The sequence below is a fragment of the Haplochromis burtoni genome, unplaced genomic scaffold (assembly GCF_018398535.1).
Source record: "Haplochromis burtoni strain Fernald_Lab_line unplaced genomic scaffold, NCSU_Asbu1 Contig_43, whole genome shotgun sequence".
In the NCBI taxonomy this organism is placed as follows: domain Eukaryota; kingdom Metazoa; phylum Chordata; class Actinopteri; order Cichliformes; family Cichlidae; genus Haplochromis; species Haplochromis burtoni.
The window spans coordinates 2,198,969-2,209,770 of record NW_024582404.1 but is presented as its reverse complement, the minus strand read 5'-3'; positions in this window follow the sequence as shown (position 1 = coordinate 2,209,770).

Sequence of the window (10,802 nt, the reverse complement as noted above, 5' to 3'; positions counted from 1 at the left end):
TGAATTTTGTGTATCGTTGCACCCCTAGTTTTTACCTATTTCACAGTTTGGGGAGTGTAGGAGTTGAATTTGATGAACAGTCCTGCTTCTGTTTATGCTTTCAGTAAAATGCTTTAATGACCGATCGATTCTTTGGTCATCTTGATCATCTTTTTTGTATTAATGAGCTGCATTCAGAAGTCAGGAGGGATTTTGTTACATTACATTTCTGAAGCAAGTTTGCATGACTGATACAAGTGAAGCTAATGTGCAGATTGCAGGACATTCCTGTTGTAGAAAACTACATTCTTATCCACTGTGATGTGTGTGTGTAAGGTGTGTGACAGGTGAAAGCATCACCCACCCAGTCTAATCTCATTATAGCCTAATAAAGTGGTTTGTAGCTGCAATGGCTGATGACTGATGTAGTCATTTTAAGCTAAGTGATGATGTACACACTGCTGGCAGAGGACTGATAATCTCCTTGTTCAAAGCTGATGATGCACTGGCTCCTGACAAATTGGCTCTTGCATTGTTTTTTTATTTAAATGTCTTTCTGACATTAAAAACAAGCAGAGACATGCTTCAAGGTGAACATTCACAAGAACAGCAGGAGGCAACCATTCGCTGTATGAATGGTTTTTAGACATATTTAGAGCTCTGATTTGTAGTACTTGTGTCTTGTTTTTGTTTTTAAGGTGCATTTCCATTATCTGCTGTCCTGCAAATATCAGAGGTTGGTGCATAGCACTCCCTCCAGTCAGCTGCATACAATTTATCACTGAATGCATGTTGGCTGCATTTAAAGTTGGTTTTCAAATCCAGTTTGGACGCACCTTCTCATTTAATGTTTTTTCTTTATTTTTACTACTTTCTACACTGTAGCTACAAACTGAAAACATCAGAACAAGATAAATGGAGCAAAGAAACAGTCAATAAATAACTCTAAATGTGTCTCATAGTTTATATTCCCTAAAGTAGCCACGCTTTGCTTTGTTGACAGCGCTGCAAACCCTCGGCCTTCTCTCAATGAGCTTCATGACGTATTCACCTGGAATGGTTTCACGTCACAGCTGTGCCTGTCAGGCTTCATTTGTGGAGCTTCTTGCCTTCTTAATGGGGTTGGGACCATCAGTTGTGTTGTGCAGCAGTCAGGTTGGTGCACAGCTGACAGCCCTACTTGAGAACTGTTAGAATTCATATTATTACAAGAGCCAATCTGCGAAGTAAAGAGAAACGAAACTATAAGAACTGAGGGTCAGTTCTTAAAGTAATGATGGACTAAAACGTTGCTAAAATGTTGAACGTGTCCACAAGTGCAGCTGCAAAAACCATCAAGCACTACGACGAAGTTGACTGCCAAAATTTGAGATCTTTGGTTCCACTCGCCGTGTCTTTGTGTGACACAGAAAAGGTCAACAGATGGTCTCTACATGCATGGTTCCCACTGTGGAGCATAGAGGAGGAGGTGTGGTGGTGCTTTGCTGGTGACACTGTTGGGGATTTATTCAAAGTTGAAGGCACACTGAACCAGCATGGCTACCACAGCATCCTGCAGCGACATGCCATCCCATCAGGTTCGTGTTTAGTTGGACCATCATTTATTTTTCAACAGGACAATGACCCCAAACACACCTCCAGGCTGTGTGAGGCAAAAGTGCAACAAGTGCTCAGCACCTCTGTGAACTCCTCCAAGACTGCTGCAAAACCCTTTCAGGTGACGACCTCATGAAGCTCATTGAGGGAATGCCAAGAGTGTGAAAGCAGTAATCAAAGCAAAGGGTGGCTGTTTGAAAAAATCTAAAAAATAAAACGTGTTTTGAGACATTTCACACTTTTTTTGTTTTGTTTACATAATGTGTTCATTCATAGTTTTGAAGCCTTCAGTGAGAATCTACAATGTAAACAGGCTTTAAAAACATAGAAAACCCATTAAATGAGGCGTGTCCAAACTTCTATCTTTCATTTAATGAAATAAATTTCTTGATCTCTTTTTTATTCATTATTGAATGAGGACGTCCTGAAAACAGGAGAACGGTAAGTGACACACAAACAAGCTGACACAGGCAAATCAAGCTGAACGTATTTTACTTTTTAACAAGAGAAGCATGCTCAGGCTTTTATTGTCCCATAACACATTACGGTTAAATGAACAGGAGCACGTCTACATCTGATTTGCCGACTGATTTTTCTCTCTGAACAATTGAGTCACAACTCATAAGGTTTGGTTATGAGTAAAGCCAAAGGGTTGTGTTCTCTTCCTTTTTTGTTGTGTCGGGAGTTCAGCGTTTCATGTGACAGATCAAAGGATGAGTTCAAGATATTCAGTCAAGTGCCCGAGGTCTGAGTTTGTGTCAGTGAAACATCAGGGTTGCTGTGCTGAGGCCTTAGACTGATGTTTGGTTGCACAGTTGGGGGTCCTTTCCTTTGAAGCTCCTGCATGGATCTGTTGATTGATTGTTGTTGTGGGACTAATAAAGGTATATCAAATCAAATCCTCCACCTAATGTCACTGTGCTTCACTCTGTATGAGTTCTTTTCCATCATACCTGTGATGTAGCCGTGGTGAGCTCTCATGGTGAAGCAAGGATGTGACAAAAATGACAGCGCGGGCACTTCTGCAGATGCAAGCTTGCTGAGGTCTTTTTAATTTGCACTTGTCTTGAGTTTGTCATATTAATAGAAACGTGTGCCGTCAGGCTCTCTCTCCATCCAGCTTCTCTAATTTATTCATCTGTTCTACTGTGCATGTTCTTTCTTTCACTCTGGCTTCATGTCTGTCATTATGTCCTGTGTCTGAGGGAAAATACCAGCTTATTCTAAAGAAAATGAACTAAGTGGAAACGGTTTTCTGAATGAAAATGAACATCATCACATTTTATGTCAATCAGTGTCTTTAGATGAGTGCACGATTTTTTGCTCCATATCACAGAGCTCAAGCGTTGTGTTATCTCTGCTCTCTTCCTAGAAGGCTTTCTCTGAATGTGACACGTCATCAAATCTGGACTGGAACAGCACATTAACTGCTGCTGTACATTGTAGAATAGCACAAAAGTTTGCAAGTTAACACGAATTTTATTTGCAAAAGTATTCCAGAAACAAATCTACCCCTGTGCCCACTCTGGGGCTTTGCTTTGAAGCCAAGCAGTCATGTTTTCTTTTTTTAGAACAGGACGACGTGTCCAAGCAGCAACGGTTTCAATATCTCTCCCTGGAAACGATGATGAAACCATGGAATGGACGGATGCTTGCCTTAAACAAAAGACTTTACCCTAAATTTGACACAATTGATGAAAATGGTAGTAATGCATGTCAGGAGGGGTTTTGCTGGTAAATAGCACCCAGAAATAAAAGCTTAATTCTAGCAGAATTGGAGGAGCCGGAGTTCGGAGCGTATTTCATCTCATATTTGAGTGAAGACAGATTTTTCCAAAGCCAATATGTTATTGTCTGGCGAGCGTCCTCCAAATGGCACATTCAACACTTGAAGCATCGTTGAAAGCCTTTTTTGAGGAGGAATATTGGCTTTTATCAGAAGACAACTTTTTGCATTCAGAGCGGAGGTGTCAGACTCATTGTAGTTAATACGCCACATGCTGCCCACATCGATCTAAAACGAGCCAGAGCAGTGAAAGAGCTGCGTGAAAACACCACTCCAAAGTTTTCACTGTGTTTACCGTAAAGAAATACATTTTTGAAATGTTCTCCTGGGCCAAGATTGTAAAAATAATATATATATTTTGAAAAGCTTTTGGATCACTGCCTGGTCTTAATTTCATTGTGTGATTTGTTTTCATTTTGGGATGCTCGTACGGGAGAAAAGATCGTCTTAAGATCGTCCAGCGCTGGACGATCTTAAGAGTCTTTGGTGCCGGGCCGCGAGAGTTGAAGCTCGGGTGTGAAATTTATGGTTTTCGGGGGTTTTGTCATTAACTCGGTTTCCCTGGGCCTTTACCGTGTTGTAGTTGTGTGTCTTATGTTGAAAGAAATATTTAACTGTTACCATAGCGACCAGAGAGCATTAAGGGGAGGAGGACGCTGCTAATAAAGTTACACAGTTAAACTGAATTCGCGATTGTTATTATATTTACAAAATACCACAGTTTTTGTCTTGGTCAGGTCATTTTATTTTGTTGTATTCATCCGGGACACATTAAAGGCCGGTCCGTGAAAATACTGTTGGACATTAAACCGGTCGGTTGTGGACCGCTGATAAACCACCTGGGTTTTGGAGTTTCAGTTAGTATGAAGTGAAGCTGCAGTGCTGCCGCGGTCTCTGAGAAACCTTTGGTAACAAGCTTAATGTGGGGGTGTTATTTTAGTAATTCTAGGTTTTGGGTGGAAGCACGAATAAGTGCAACCCAGCATGGATCCACATGTTTGTGTTTTGCTTTTCTTTCCTTCAGTGTAAGCAGAACCGTCTCAGCACAGCAGAGAGGCATTTAAACTAAAGTTTAAAAATGTCCTTCAAGTTATTTATTATTTTTCGGATACAAACTACAGAGAAGCAAAAATGGTTTATGCAATAAATCGAGTGCTGCTCTACAGTGACCCAGAGAGGTCAACACACTTAATGAAAGACCAGAAAGTAGAAAAATGCTGCAAAAGCTCAAAACATGACAGATGTGTTTTTATAAGGTGACAGAAGTGACGAGTTAACAGTAACCAGCAAATGGCAAACTGTTATCGACAGTAGTGATTTGTAAAGTGTGGGCCACCTGGTGGGCAGTGACGGTACTGCAGGTGGGCTTCAGAACAGAAATACAGCTTAAAGGTATGTACAGTTACATATTTCTATAAATGATTTTATTTATATAAAAAGTGAATTAAAACGTGTAATAGCAGGTGGTTAGTCTGTGATATTACTCATTAGTCTGACATAAATTTACTGTTGATTTTAAAGTTTGTGTCCCTGTAGCAGCTGGGTCACACATTGGACTGAAACCTTTGACTATGACTGGGTAGAAATTCCTAGTTTCTAGCCAACAAGTGGTAACAGCTCTCTTTACTTTAGGAATGGCTGATTGTAAATAATGCAGTCAAAATACACATTACCTTGCATCTTTTTCTCCCTGTCCAGGGTCTACCCCGAGCCCTGGGTCTACCCCGAGCCCTGGGTCTACCCCGAGCCCTGCTCCCAGGACGTGTCTAGAACAACTCACTTAGGAGGTGCTCAGGAGACGTCGTATTCAGATCCTCAAGCCACCTCAACTGGCTCCTCTCATTGTGGAGCATTCTTCTAATTGCTGGTGTTTTCTTGAGTTGCAGTGCATTTGACCTCTTGGGGCCACCGTACAGAAGCTAGAAGCGAAAGCAGTCTGTGGCTGTTCTAATGTGAAATAGGGAAAGATTAGAAAATCTATAAATACTGGTAACCACATGTTCATCTAAATTTGAGAGCACTGAAAACCTGAGCAGGATAACTGGCGAGGAAAAAACAACCACGCTGTGCTTCTGTATTTCTGTATTACCTCCAGCCAGTTCTGCAGGGTGCGCACACACGGGTGCTCTCAAGATTAAAATTAAGATGATAATATACAGTGTGATGTTTTAACCACAAGTACTAAAGTTTCTGTCCCATTAAAACAGTGTAATTATAAAAACACTAACACACGCTAATGATGTACTTTCAGAACTTCAGAGAAATTTCTGCTGGCCCAAGGCAATAATCCATCATTTTAGCTGAATAAATGTAACATCTGCGCAGCCTGATTCAATTATTTTTCAAGAGCAAACTGTCCGACAGCACTAATGTGACATCTAGGTCTGCTCTCAATGTCATTTCCTCTTTAAAAACGTGTCCTTACCTGTGGTGACTGTAATCCATCCTTTTAAAGCACGTTTTCAGTTTCTTTGGTGCATCAGAAATTTTTCTTGGATGCTTTGAGGTTTCAATTATTTTACAGCTGTGTTAACTACCAAAATGTCTTCAACTTCTTCTTCTCTGGTGCCTTTTCTGTTAATCAGTGTAATAAAGTTGACACACTTGGTAATGAAGTATGCTGTTTTACACAAGTCACCAGAGATCAAATCTCCTGCCAACAAATTACCGTCCCATATCCCAAAAGTCTGATCCCATGTAAAATGTACATTAAAGACAAGGATTTGCAAATCTCATAAACCCGGATTTTATTCAAGATAGAACAAAGAAAAAGTATAAAATGTGTAAACATTTCACTGTTTCCTGAAGAATATTTGCTCCTTTTGATATTTGGGAAAACGGTAATAAAAAGAAACAGTTTTAGGAACATTTTGCACCTAATCAGCTTAAATGGCATCAAGTCAGAAACCCTACTGGGAATAGAAAAAGAACATCTTAGAGAGCATCACCTATCTGCAAAAAGAACTACATCTATAAACTGTGGAACAATTTCAATATGATGTTAAATAATGTTAAAATTGCAAAGACTGAATATCTCATCATCAGCAGCGTGAGAGTTGATCAGAAAATCAGTCCTGGATGCCCGTGAATCCTGGACATCAGCTCATCATGGGCTCAGGAAATGTTTGCAAATGCAGGTTAAAGCTGAGTCATACAAGGAAGCAGCCATGTGTGAACATGATGCAGAAACACTGCTGTCTTCTCTGGGGCAAAGCTCATTTTAAATTCATAAATGACCTGGACTCTTCATAGCAGAAGGGTCCAGGTGCTGAACTGGCCTGAACAGACCTTTCACCAACCAACAACATTCAGCTCATCATAAAACCAAAAAGCTACAATCATCTATCAGACAAGAACAGGACACATTCCTCCTCCAAAGGTCCAGCAGCTGCTCTCCTCAGTCCCCAGATGTTTGCAACTGTTTTTAAGCCGTTTCTGTCACCAAATTCTTTTTTAAGTTATACATAGTGTCCAAATTTTTTTGGAAGTAGGGTTGTGAATAAAATAAAATGAATGAAAGCTGTGATTTGTTTGTTCTGTTTTGAAAACTTCTGGAAATACATTATATTATTGGGAGCAGCGGATCTGTGGTTCGGCCCTCAGACTGACAGCTACGTTTAATGTTGAGAAACACTCGGGATTCCCAAAGGATGAATCCTACTAACTGTTGCCTCCTGTATGTTTCCTCTAGTCCTGCTGTGAGGTTGGCACATCAGGGTGAATTTCAGATCCAATGGCGTGGCTTCCTTTGATCAATAGTTATGTAAATCAGTGGCGATATATATATCCTGAAGCTGTAAACATATTTCATAATGAGTCTCTCGGTTTATTCTGTTTATCTCATTTGCTTTTTGTCCTACTTAATTACAGAGCTATAAAATGTAATTCTTCATCAGCTTGTTGACGTGTTTTGCAGCCACACACTTAATGCTGCGAAATGATGAAATGCATCCAAATAAGAAGTAAACTGTGGACTGAGGAAAATGACTCATGTTTGGATCAATACTTTTCCATGTTGACACTGACCTAAAATAACATCACAGTGCAGCCTCAGAGTTTATCAGAGCATCAGGGTTGTAGACGTTGTGTTTTTGTTGGTCCTCTCTCCCTCGTCCTCGGGGCCCCATCTGGGTTCACTGGACGAGGTGAATATCTGCGCAGCCAGGCAGGCTTAAATTTAGTGCTAACATTCCTCCCACTGTCACAGATATAAGCGGCATAAACAGGACAAAGGCTTGTGTCAGGCTCAAGAGTTGCTGTGGTGACAAAGTGGGGGTTTCATGGATCTGGAGCAAAGATGTTACTTAACTGTACAATAATCTCTCCACATAAGTCCCACATCACGCAGACGGACTTCATCAGACTAAAAATGTAAACTTTGCATCCCAGAGGTCATGACACATTTCTCAGTGGTCCCAGAGTCCCGGGCCTGTTGTTTTATTGGTGTTGGCAACTCCTAAAACACAGTTGCTACATAGCGTCACAGGATGGTGCCTCCTTTGCTTTTGTTGTGATGAGTAAGAGGGGAGATTTTACACATCTACATGTTCTCCCATCTGACCAACGGGGAGTAGAAGAAGAATAGATGTGACGAGAAGGGGTCCAAACACAGAACCTTGTGGCACACCATGATTTACTGGGGCAGGAGTGGATCAGGAGCCTCCCACTGGTGACAAGAGAGACGGGACTGAAACTAGGAGAATACAGTACCAGTGAAGCCAAGACAGTTGGACAGATGTGACAGAAGGATGGTGAGAGAAAGGTTGATAAAGGCTCCAAAGATCCAGGAGGATGGGGATGCTGATGTGGCCAGAGTCAGCAGGAATGAGAAGCTTTTAGTTATTTTGCTAAAGTCTGAGCACTGCAGTGTGTATGGAAGCCATACTGGAAGGGTTCATAGAGCCCTTATTGGTAACAGAAAGACAGACAGGAGAGATGGAAACTGAGGATGCTGTGAAGCCAAAAATGTCCAAACTAATTTCATCTGAATTTAACCTGTCAATAAACTAATTGTTGACTGCAGTTAGGTTATAATTGAGCCTTCATATTGTGAGTGACAGAGCAGAGCAAATGAAGAGCTGAGGAGGAAGATTAAGGAAGCTAAGCAGACAACAAAACAACAGCTGAATCATAATGAAGGAAACTTCCTGTAAAGTCGTGTGCGTCATTTGCAGCCCATTCATTTTTGTTCTTTCTATCACGGTTGGCTTTGATTTTATTGTGATTTTGCACTTGTAATCACTACATTGTAATTTCCTGAATTAATTAATATAAATATAGTAGAAAGACGTCCTGCTGCAGCAGGCTTGATTTTCAGTGCTTTTGTACAAAATACTAAAGTTCAGTTCAGTCCTTTTATTGAAACAGCTCGGTTGTTTCAGGATCAAAGACATCAATATAACAATTCCACATACAGACAAAGGGCGAACCTGCACTATTGTCAGAAGGTAGTTCCTTTGTGCTTCAAGCTACTGTATAAAAACTGCACACTTAGTTATGTCACTACTGTAAATGGAGAATCGAACCGAGGCTCAAATGCACATTTCTAAAAGAAACGTGCAAACTGAAGCTCGTCCTGCAAATCATTCAGGTCCTAAACCTTGCACTCTGTTGTTGTTTGTCCTTTGTAGTTACAGAACATTGAACCTTGAAATAGCTGTGCTGTAAGAACAACCATGAATTTATTGTTAAATCGGTCACAAAATGTTCCTCTTCTTGAATGCTTCCTTGTCAGTGTTGGTCTGTGTTCACACAACAGTGAAATATCCTGACGTCAGCAGGCAAACACATACTGATTAAGATGTGACCGATCACTCGTGCACTGCGATTAATCACCCGGTTTCCTCCGGTGAAGGGACACAACGTCTTAATAATAGAGTTTATGTTTATAGAGCTTATACTCATCCTCTCTGCGGGTATACCTCGTTTTTGTTACTCCCAACCTGCCACACAATGAGCTTCCAATTTTAACACATTAAAGAGAATGAGCTGGTTTTTTATGAGGCTGTGTCAGTTCTCATCATGAAAGTAAAAATGATGAGCATCAACACTGGACAACAAAGCTTCAGCGTCTGGAAAGTTCAATCAGTGCAAAAATGTTTTAAACCTGCATTCTTTCTCATGGCCAGCAGGAGGCAGCGACTCTGGTTGCAGGAATAAGTCCGATTGTTTAGAAGTCTGTAGGAAAAAAACCCTTTAAAGTGTGCCCTCGATCATCACGTTTTTCATGTGTTTATGGTCTCTGATCATAGCTTTAAAGGCCTTTCACACACAGGATCTGTGTGAATATGTTCAGTGTTAAAAATTCAGTTGAACCGCAGAAGTTTGGATGGATTTGCAGCATTTATTTTTTCTGACCAAGGTTGATGTTTTTTTGTTTTGTTTTGTCGAATGCAAATAAGCAAATCTGACCAATCAGACTGCTGCATTTGTCCACAAATGTTCTTGTAGCTCAAAATGCACACCAGTACTGCATGTACAAAAGTAAAATAATATTATTTTACCCCAGACACACAGCTAGAAGGACTGTGTTATTCGTGTGGGTGGATCCTGCTCTCGCTCCCCAACTCAAGTGTCACCTCTCTTCTCCTGTGGAGCCTGTGCTCATGTTCAGCCACTGAAATCTGCTCGGTTACAACCTGTACTCTGTGCTAAAAGACACCCATCACACCAGTAACACTGCTAAAGGTCCACATGCCACTCCAGGATTAAAATGAGCCTTTTACAATTTTTTTAGTTAGTTAGTTAGTTAGTAGGTTAGTTATTTAGGGGTTTTTTTTAACTGAGGAACACTACATGATCATTTAGCAACATATAAATCACGAGGCGACTCTAACGGGCGCCATAACTTACTGAATGAGATCCATGTTGTATTCAACATGACTTGAAAGGAGTGACTGACACCATATGCCATGAAGAAGATGTTTAGTGAGGTCATAGAGCTGAGAGCCATCATTTGCACAAACGTCTGCATAACTGGACTTCTTTTTGCAGCCAGAGGAGTCGCCCCCTGCTGGCCATAAAGAAGAATGCAAGGTTCATGCCCTTGCCTTCACTGTCAGGACATGGCAGCTGCCTCCTCCTTTTTGTTGTATACATGTATACATCCTATGCAGTGATGGGAATAACGGCGTTACTTTTTTCAGTAACGAGTAATCTAATTACTATTTCTATCGTTACAACGCCGTACCATTACTAACAAGAAAATGCGGTCGCATTACTATTTTTCAACAAACAGACGTTTGAAGCTGTCTTCAGGTTACCGCATCTTATATCAGCTGCGCGGAGGTTGCTGTCTATGTAAGTAACATGGGACCGCGTAAAGTGAGCCGTCATTTGTGAGCCGCGGTCAAGCCAGCCGCCTCCTATCCGCCGCATAAATGTCCTTGCGCTTTTACACCAGTCTTTACGGTAGCGCCTTTTCCAGAATAGTTGAGGTCCA